The sequence below is a fragment of the Olea europaea genome, unplaced genomic scaffold (genome assembly GCF_002742605.1).
Source record: "Olea europaea var. sylvestris unplaced genomic scaffold, O_europaea_v1 scaffold2936, whole genome shotgun sequence".
In the NCBI taxonomy this organism is placed as follows: Eukaryota; Viridiplantae; Streptophyta; class Magnoliopsida; order Lamiales; family Oleaceae; genus Olea; species Olea europaea.
The window spans coordinates 39,026-49,007 of record NW_019247955.1 but is presented as its reverse complement, the minus strand read 5'-3'; the positions used below and the strand labels follow the sequence as shown (position 1 = coordinate 49,007).

General features: G+C 31.1%; 1 long non-coding RNA gene across 1 annotated transcript; it reads right to left on the bottom strand.

Moving 5' to 3' along the window:
- Nucleotides 1-5,148: 5,148 nt before the first annotated feature.
- Nucleotides 5,149-6,082, bottom strand: LOC111384534. The gene is made up of 2 exons (XR_002700927.1): nucleotides 5,670-6,082; nucleotides 5,149-5,545 (listed from the first exon to the last, which is right to left on the bottom strand). It is a non-coding gene; the product is annotated as an uncharacterized LOC111384534 (long non-coding RNA).
- Between the last annotated feature and the right edge of the window lie 3,900 nt (nucleotides 6,083-9,982).

Sequence of the window (9,982 nt, the reverse complement as noted above, 5' to 3'; positions counted from 1 at the left end):
ATTTATTCTGCATTTTTTTTTTTATTGTCTCGAAATTGGACAAAATGGCATTGAATTGTCCTGCTTCATTTGAAACTGTTTTCCAAATTGAATGTGAATGTCTGTTCAAACTCATTTATAGATTAAAAAGATTAGGGTCAATTTTCTAATCTTATTGAGCAAATATTGCTTGAATTAGTATTTAGTTAATATGCTAATATACTACTAAAAAGATTAGGCCGCATTTATCTTCCATTTGTGAGTGAATTTATACAATACTATACATATTCTGGATTTGGTTTCACTATGATCTCCGGTTCCTATTTTTAAGGTATGGAAATTACTGTTACGGGGTTAATGTGCCTTTTCATCTTTAACTGTTCCAAATTGAATGTCAATTTTAATACTTTAATTTAAAAAAAAAATGAAAAGTCAATATTATCAAGCTAAAACAAAATGATGTAAAGCAAATAAAACAAAAGGGGGCGGTGGTGGATTGATTGTATCAATCCAAAGTTAGTGTAAATCCATTTTCACACATACAAACACACACAATACCCACAAAGAGAGAAAATGGTACGGTGAGGAAAAAAATAATAAAAAAAAGGAACAAAAAAGAGAGAAAAAATAGAAAAATTTCTCCATACGCGTTAGAAAATAAGGCTTGAATTCTTCAAATTCAAAGATAAGTAAAAGCTTATTTATTGGAAAGTTATGTTTAATCTTATAGTTATTAGATTATTATTTTAAATTCAATTCTATTGAAAGTGAACTGTTGAATTAAGTATAATAAACTATGTAACTGAGTTAAATGAAAGAAAAATTAGCTTAAGGGATTACAGAAACTTTAGAAATCGCTTAAATGTGAAATGATTGTTGATTTAAAAATTATATAATATTTTAGGAAGGCGGTATGGATATCGGGACAGCTTACGAACCTAGTTGATTTTGGCGTACATAGTTCTGTGAGTGGAAAAACTTATATATTTTTAGAAATTATTATATTAATTATACTATTACATTGTGTGCAATTATGTGAGTTTCTTGTATATTTACATGATTATTATGAAAGGTTATTTCATTATGATGTATGTGAAATCATTAAGGTTCTACATCGATTACTTATGAACTAGAATGTGAAATGCGATTTTTAGATCGATCAGAAAAGTATCCATGATTATACACTTCTTCTAGTTCACAGAGGGGTATTGGCCGTATTTTATCCTATATGGAGGGGTCTTGACCGTGTACATATAGTTCACAAAGAAGTCTGGACCGTATTCTAGAATTGATTATTAGAGGTCTTGAGACCTGCTTTCACTCATGGAGAGGGCTAAAGGCCTGTGACGAAAGTTCTTTGCCCAAGGAGCGGATTATATATTTCAGTCAGAGGGTATATTTTTGGTAGATTACATGTGGTGTGATGAGACGATATTATGGATTATATCATGACTATGAGATTATATATTTCAACATTATAAGGATGTCTCCCATCTTGATTATCATTATTATATGCAAATTGTGATTGGTTAATTGATGTAAACTTGATTTCGATAAAAATGTGTTAATGAAGAAGTATATTTATTTTTGAACTTCTCCACTCACTGAGCCATCAACTCATATATTTTGTCACCATTTTTCTTATCAGGTAGCAGTTGAGTTTCTTGGCATCATTTCTAGATGTAATTTTGCATCACTTATAAATAGTTAGGGGCTCACTATATATTTTGTATCCATATGTACATTTCATGTTATTTTGATAAAAGTTGAGATTTCGGCTTATTTCTATTGTGTTGTGTTATAGTTTGGGATTTATGTGAAATTGATTACATGTTGGTTAGTCTTGTTTATAGGAGAGATAATGCCGAAATTTTGTTAAAAATAATTTATAAAAAGCTGCATATTGTAATTGTAGTAAACTTGATGGTGGATCTGACTTTTAGTTAGTATTTGTTATCGGCGCACGCCATGTTCTGGGTCCACTAGTGTTACAGAGGGCAGGGCGGGGCATCAATCCATTCTTGTCTATTGATGAAAAAGATGTGGGTGAATTTTCTAACCGTAAAGATTGATTTTGCAACAATTCAGAGTGGACAATAAAAGAAATCAAGCACAATCATGTGATGCATCAGACGATCTCAATATGAAGAGGAAGATCCTACACCATCTGTTGTGTTAATTCCATTTATAAAAGTAGATTTGGGTGTTGCATGTGTTAGCGAAGATCAGATGAGGTTGGTTCTTCGTAATTTGAAGTATCGATCAGTTTACATTCAGTTGGCCACGAGAATAACTCTTATTTGCCTACTAGTTTTGGGAAGAGAAATGGACCTTCTACTTCTAGAAGTTCGAAGTTTTACAAAGCTAACCCGAAGTATGGAAAGGGTAATAAAAGTTCAACCTCTGCCATGGGTGGCCTTCTTTTTATGAAAGGAGTTGGGAAAACAGATCGAAAATGCAAGATTGCTTGAAGAGAATTGTCAACATTCGAGACCTAAAATGGTTTTATTGGAAGAATTACGTATCCCCTCGATTTGCAGGTAATGTTCTACTTCTCTCTCATCCATTTGAAATAGTTGCTCACATTATTCTCTTTTCTCACAATAAGAAGATTAGAATTTCAGATCTAGTCTAATATTGGCCTTGTTTGAGCCCCATTTTAGAGGAGAAAATGAATTTTTGAATAGTGTACTGATGGGAAATGTATGGTTAAAAAATAAGAAAAAGTTTTTGATTTGCGTATAATATTATTTTATTGATGAATGTGTGGTTGAAATTGTGTCAAATCACTGTTGAAGAATGTATTTTAGTGAAAAAATGGGGCTCAAACAAGGGCAATTATTATCTGCCTTGAATCTGTGCAACTGCAAAGAATTGGATAATCAATTTTATTGCTTAATTTTCAAAAATTCCAATTTATATGCCATTTATGTCTAAGAAAATTATTTTATTAACTTTTCTAAATTGCGATAGCTAAGTCCTTGCTGACAAAAGGGGAATTTATTCCTTATCATCTGATAAGGGATAAATGAAATATCATTCATGTTACTGTACTTGACACCGGGTAGGATAGCAATTATTTTGTAAGCTAGCTGCAACAGATAATTCACAGGAAAGAATACGAACGAAAGTACCCAAAAACAAAGAAAATTTTTGTGAAATTCAATTCAACTTAAACTACAGAATGACGAAAAATAACCCACAAGTGGGTTATATAGTTGAGAAAATTCAAAATTATCGATATTCTATTAAAAATAGCAAAATCCTAATAATCATACCAAAATAAAATGTGTAATAAAAGAAGTATCTTGCCAGAAATCTTACTCAAATCGAGTTCGTAATCATCTCAAAAATGGTAAAGGAAATATGACCATAAATGGAAAAAAATAACAAAAAATGGAGATTGGAAAGGGAAAACAACGAATTTTGGCCTCGAAATTGACATCCATCGTGCGTAGTAGGGTGACTATGATGGGTGTGCCAAAAAGAGCTTTCGAATTGATGTCATAATTGCGATTCCGATAACCATAGTCAAAACATGTTCAAAAACTTCTCAATTAAGAAAAGATCACAATCACTTGCCATATTTGCGTCGATCTGCCAACTCATGGTATATTAGCGCCATCAATGTGCTATCTGACAACTCGACATCACTTGACTCAGAGCCTCCTATATCAGAACTTTGATGATGTTTGGCCCTACCCTTAGAAGAATAAAAGATCCATCTGTTTTGCAAGTTTTATAGACCTTTTGGCACCACTTTGCTATGCCATATCATTTTAGGAGTATGTAGTCGCTTTAAGAACAACATTTTTTTCTTCCAGCTTCCTAATATCTAGCTCTTTACGCTTACTTGTAGGTTGATATCGTAAAGTGATGTAGAAATTTAGGTCATGGCCCAGGAGGGTTTTATAGACCAGGTTATACAAAAATGGATTTAAATTGCACCTGTACATGATGTGTCTTGTCTTGACTAGAATTTTCAAACAAACGCATATCAAGAAAGCCAACAGCATGATGGTGCGAAGCCCCCTAGGATTCCTCATGAGTTCACTTCATTAGTAAGAAGAGCGATTGATGATTCCTATACTTGGATCAGAAGACACTCAAAGGCAATAAATGTCGAGGACATACTCCCTCAAATCTCTCCAAATGTGTGCATACTTAACTTTTATACTAGTACTGGGCGACTTGGCCTTCATAAGGCTGGTATTGAATTCTTTTTTGTTTTTCCTTAATTTCAGAATCTATGTTTTTCTTTAACACTAATTTCTGGCCATGCAATGTATGGCTTGAATTTTTTTGAAGGTGATATTAGTGTGTTGACTTACTTGAGTATTAAGTATTCATGAGAGAGAGTTACATTGAATAAATTTTTGGGAAGCGAAGGAAATATTTAGTTGGTGCATAAGGATGTCTGAAAAAAAAAAACAGTAAAAATAAAGAGCAAACTATATGAAGAAAAGTAGAAGATATGTTAACTTTGGATATAAAATATTGAAAGCAGTTAAAAATAATAATTTTTATTATGGATTTTGAAACAGACATTTTATTGAGATTAGCTTTAGAAGGAACAACTTTTGTAGTGGTATCTTTCAATGGAAAAATAAACAAGATAAAAGGTAAAAAGCATTTACCTTTTGCAAAGGAGTGTATAATGCTAGCAAGAAGAATGAAGAACCTTATATATATATATATATAGATACTCAGTAAGTTTCGCAATCGAAGGTGATAATTTATACAAGATTTGAATTTCATTATTGCTACTCAAACAAGGCCTTCTAATTTCGAACACATAAAGTGGAAATTGAGAAATTCAAGCACGATCAGGAGAACATGAAAAAAAAAAATCCATCTTTACAACAAAAGGTGCAATGTAGTTAGGAAAAAAAAAAGCTTTACAAATAGAATGTTGATATTTCAATACAGGGTTATGGTATAGAAATGATTTCACAATTGTTTAATAGATACCTAAATCTCTAAATGAAGCAACTATAAAATTTGAGGATTCACCTTTCCAGCACTATATCAATTCCATATAAATAACCACAGTTGCTTTATGGAGCTTTTCTTTCAAATTCTCGCACCAGTCTTACGGATTATGAGAAGACAATGTTTGGAAAGGAAAAGTATTTAAATTTCATTTCAATTCAAAAGTACCATGAGAAATCCATAAAAATAGCTCAAACAGTGATAGACGAACAACTCCAAGTCTTGATACTCATGGCACCCTGAGGATGATCTGACAATAATTATATGACCAAGGATTGGTTCACATTGGGGACTTTATTATTGGTTCGTATCCACGAATGAGACTTTCTTAACACTCAGGTACATACAAAACACTAACATTTGGAATTCAACAAAAATAAATCAATGTGCAGTTGACCACTTTGAACTCCTAAGTGGTATCTACATGCTATAATATAGCCTTGAGGCATGAGTAGCACGAGTTGTAGACTGGTTTGGAGTGGGCCTAAATGACATACCAAGTAGAAACTGGCAGTGCGCCATTGCTCATTGCAGGAACTGGGCATCGCATTTTGGAGATAGTATTGATTGCTATCTTGTTGGAGAGAAAAGATAATAAAATATGAGCTCAACCTTTACTATCGTTATCTTTTCCATTTTTTGTTATTTGTTGTATTATTGAATTCATTTGCCAGAAGTACATATGGCATAAATACTACCTGAAGAGCCTTTACCATGCCATCCATTATTTTAGGTTTAATAAGAGGTTCATCCATTTGAATACAATATTGTACTTGTTCTGAAGCTTTTGATGTACTTCATTACAATGCTTTGTGCCTAGAAAATTTACAAAAGCAAAAAATCAGCAATATATCCAACCAACACAAGTTTCAATGATTCATAATAGATTGAAGGACTTATTTTACCAATTTAACATGATTCTGTTGTCAATATCACATCCGTGTCAATTCCTTTATAGCATTTTACAATGTTATTATTATCCGTCGCCACAACTATATCAATAAATCAACACCCAATAGAAACCACAAAAACCAAAAACTTTAATATAATTTTATTGATATCTTTTGATTTATAAATAAGCATAAATGGAGCAAAATGAAGTGGAGCTTTACAAACTTCATCCAACGATGATGCCATTTTTTGCCCTTTCCCATGATCTCTGTAATTAAATTGAAATGTGAATAATCATATATGCATAACATTGTAGTCTCCACTATTTAAATATTCATTTCATTTTTTCAATTATCATTTTAGCGGACATGAAAATTGCACAAAATTATATCTGATGTAAAATAAATTACTTCTTAAATCAATAAGGACTGATAAATTCTATGTATTACAACAAAAATACAAATGAATAAATTTATGTGAACGTGTGATCCAAAACCTTAGGCCTTCGTGAAGTGGTTACATTTATTTATTTATTTAAATTTGATTTTCAAAATCTTCATGAATTCATTTTATCATCAGCATATCACTTGCAAAAGTATCATGAATTGGTGATGGCAAATATGAACCCAAGTCTTTGTCCTATCTCTATCATCATGTTATTTATTTCATTCGAATGATTAAAGTGTAAGCAGAATACATTCACAGTAGTACAATTAAAAAGCCTGAATATATTGGTTAGAAATTTGACAGAAATAGCAAAGCAAAAATAATGTCAATTGAGATATAAATGAAGACAGACATAATAAAAGTACCTTTGCACTGGCATATATAACATATTCTAACTTAAAGGGCTTTCTAAGATTTCTAGAACGATAAAGTAAATTAATCACCCACCTGCACAAGTATTAACAAGAAATTTTTGTAAATATAGATAGTTAAATAATATTTAACTCTGTCAACAATACATTACTACCTTTAATATCTCTATGTACCTTGAAAAATGAGTGCAAGTATAATAAATCCAGCATTAGATTATATATATAGTTTTAGTAAAATACAAGAAAATGGTACGGGGAACTTTTGGGACTATTTTTCCAAACTTGTAAGGTGAAGCTATTATAAGAGAAAAAGAAATAGGTCACTTGTAGACTTGCCACTTATAAGGGGGTTCGTAATTGCAGCCATTGTTGCTTAATGCTCAAATTTTAAGGTTACTTGAACATTCAGCAGCGTTTGCATCCCATAGTCGAACTTTGTATATAAACTTCTACTTAAAGAACTTCACGATGGAGTGAATGGAATTTAACCAACAGAAGACCAAGCAACAATGACATATTAAATGAATTCATAAAGTTCGAGCTAAATAAAACAACGCAACCATCCAATTATCTTAGACATGGAAAATCTATTGTGAAAAGTAGATCATAAGTAGCAATAGATGCATAACACTATGTAAAATGTGTTGAACAGAACATTAAGGTATATATTCTACATAATAGAAGGTTGGATAAATTTTTATATCATTAGTCAGAAGCGATGAGAACATATTCATGATGAGGAATTAAATAATATGCCTTTGTCTGTACAATCTATCTTTTTTATTTTTTTCTTTCTTAACTTACCATTTATTTATCTCTATGGGGTTAAATGTTAGATTGATCTTCCAAAAAGAGATTTCACAGTAGTTTTATAGACAATAATGAAATTAATACGTAAAGTTTTAGAATAGAAGCTTACCACCCAAAGTATCCTTCGATAATCTTTCAACATGTTTAAGCATTTTCTAATTTGGCAGTTGATTACTTTTACAGTATGGTCTCCACTATAAAAATAAGTATAGTGATATTAACAAGCTTTCTTTAATTTTAAACTAAAAATTTAGTGCATCCAGAAAGAGTGACAGAGAGAGGATAATTGCTCAAAATATCATAATTTGCGCCTTTAGTCCGACACTTTGAAATCTTGTGGGTTAAGTAGTGTTGTATTTGCTATCGAACAACCTACACTTATTCTCATGTACAAAAATATTTAAAATAAACAATTTTAAAGTTATAAATATTAGATTGTGCATTGAATTTTGACAAAGGGATCTTACTGTATTTTAAGAATCTTTCTGTATTTTCAAAATTTGTTAGAATTAGGCTAAACAGGGACGTAAAAAATATTCATTTTGACAGATATCTGTTGCAATTTTTTGTCTGTACAAACTTATATTCTTTGGTGAAACTGCTTCTAATGGATATCCGAAAACGAAGCATTCTATGTACTTGAGAAGGAAAACTCCAGAATTTGGCCTTAGAAAAGATAGTTTAAAGTTAGATTATATTAATATTGTATGTAAATATAACATTAAATTAAATAAAAAATTAAATAGTATAGTAAATTGTGGAGATGCTTACCCATTCTTTTGACAATGTAGATACAGTATGATTTCCAATTTTATACATTTATTTCTATGTCTTTTCAAACTTGGTTTGATGGAGAAAATGTCTGCAGAGATTAATAATTATTCGACTACAGTCATTACTGGTTCTCTACGTGCTTTGATTTCTTTTGATGTATGAAAGGTGTGGCTACAATCATATATATGAAATTTCCACTTTTCAAAATCAACAAGAAAAAGAAACTAAGTGTTGCCTGGATATGCTGATGGAATTAGTAAATATTTGTATGTTATCTACGGTCGAGCAGATACAGGCAATCTCCTTTTATGTATCGTTGTAATGCGTTGAAATTAGTTACAGAATGGCCAGTTCCTTCTTTCATATTTGTATACCAATGAACACATTCAGTTTCGAATCTAAGGTCCATGATTGCACATTCTTTAGAAAGCAACGGAGAACCGACGGTAACAAGCCTTCTCAATAGCTTTAATTCTATATCAATATGCTAGTAAACAAAAAATGTAAATTATATATATGAATAATGGAGAAAAATGAATTATGATTATTAAATTTTACTTACCACAATATTTATACTTTTCGTTTCATCTTGTATATTTTCTAGCGATTGTTTTCTACATAGATTGCCGATTCCATCGTTCCAATATGTGATGTATAAGAGAATTTAAATCAGTGTTAAATGAGTAAAATACCAATTATAATATTTAAGTTAGCAACGTAAAATTAAATATCTTACCCCGATGAATTTTGTAATATCCATTCTGTAATGTTTTTGTACTTGATGATGTTATAGTCTTCTAAAGCATTAATCGATGTTGTTGATAAAGATTGTATCTATTTTTGTTTACCATTTTTTTCTTTCACCGATCTTTCCATGTCTTCAATATGTTCAGATGTTGAAGGGATTTCAAACTCAATTGGACTTGTACGAGGAGGTATATCTTGTTGGATAGAGCTGACAATCGTTTCCATGTGTGATTTCTAGTCGGATAATTGATTCTGCATACTTTGATTTTGTTCATCAATGTAAGATTTGGCTGAGTTGAAACTGGTATCCACATAAGATTGCATGCTAGATTGCATGCTATGGAAATAGTCTTGTTGGCTTTGTTGTTGATTTTCAAAAAATTGTTTTTGATTGTCAAGAATCTTTTGGTAGTGAGTTTCTTGTTGTTTAAGAATGGCATGATAGCAAGTTTCTTGTTTTGTAGATTCTTCAATCACTTGTGTTTTTAATCCGTCATAGAAACTAAATACATCTGACACCACTTGTTGTCTATATATGTTGAACATCTTATCCATATCTTGTTTAGTTATATAGGTTGAGCTCTCAGAAGAAGGAGATCCAATTCCAGCTAAAGTGCCTATAGTTGTTTCTTGCGTATGTACGTTATCAGCTGGAATTTGTTCTGTTATATTGTTGGATTCACCATTGACAATGCTATTTAGTATACAATGTTGGTTGTCAGCTGGTAGTGAAATATTTGTATACCAGAATGTTTCTAATTCTTCTTCAGTAAGATTTAATACTGCAATTACTGTGATCTATAATTGTAATAAAATATTAGATTTATGATTTGAAATTTATTTATAAATAATGAAATACATATTTAATTGTAAATTGATATGATCATACCTGGAAGCGTGTACGAATACGACGCCCGAATTGTCACCCGATTTGAGGAAAAGATTCAGAAATCCAATACTGAAATAAAAAT